This window comes from Aptenodytes forsteri, unplaced genomic scaffold (genome assembly GCF_000699145.1).
Source record: "Aptenodytes forsteri isolate BGI_AS27 unplaced genomic scaffold, ASM69914v1 Scaffold109, whole genome shotgun sequence".
In the NCBI taxonomy this organism is placed as follows: Eukaryota; Metazoa; Chordata; class Aves; order Sphenisciformes; family Spheniscidae; genus Aptenodytes; species Aptenodytes forsteri.
In genome coordinates, this window is record NW_008794431.1 from 1,058,464 (window position 1) to 1,059,102 (window position 639).

At 64.3% G+C, this 639-nt stretch overlaps 1 protein-coding gene across 1 annotated transcript in view; it reads right to left on the reverse strand.

The window, feature by feature from the left end:
• The window catches only part of JADE1 (jade family PHD finger 1), a 46,001-nt gene extending 45,813 nt beyond the window's left edge, over positions 1 to 188 (reverse strand). Inside the window, exon 1 of the mRNA XM_019474695.1 lies at positions 106 to 188. The gene's annotated coding sequence lies outside the window, so the exon portion shown is untranslated. The remainder of the gene's footprint in view (positions 1 to 105) is intronic.
• Positions 189 to 639: the final 451 nt, after the last annotated feature.

Consider the following 639-nt stretch of genomic DNA (forward strand, 5'->3'; position numbering starts at 1 on the left):
GGGGGACCGGAGCACTTATGACAGCCCGCCGCTTTCCACCTCCAGCGGAACACCCACCGGTGCCCCAGAGCACACCCTCCTGCGCCCATCGAGCACACGACTAACCGGCTGCGGCTCTCCCGCTCCGAAAGGCAACTTCTGCTTAATTTCACCGATGAGCAGTTTTTATGCTTTCCAAGCATTTTTTTTTCTGCAAGCCAAAGCCAAGTGCGACTGGGGGGGGTCAGTGTAACTACAAAGCTGCTTCTGCACATAAACACCTCCTCCCCCACGCACACGCTCCCCGCCCCCGGCGAGAGGCGATGGGTCTCGTGGACATGTGGGTGACACGGTGACAGACACTGGCCATGGCTCCCCCCGCCCCCTTCCTACACATCAGTATCTGAGCAGGACCTGCGCTCTGCCATTGCCATCTGTCTACCGAGTTGCTCCAACGCTTCCTACTTTCCGCGGAGGGTGATGCCCCCGAGGCGCCCCCCCCGGCGCAACCTGCAGCGACGCCCGAGGCGCGGGGCCGGGAGCGCGGCACGCCGTGAGCTCACTTGGCCGCTGCACCTTCAAAGCTGCACGGTCGTTACTTGCCGCGCCGGAGCCCGCAGCGGAACAAAAAGCCGCCCGCCGCTGCCCGCACCGGCCGGC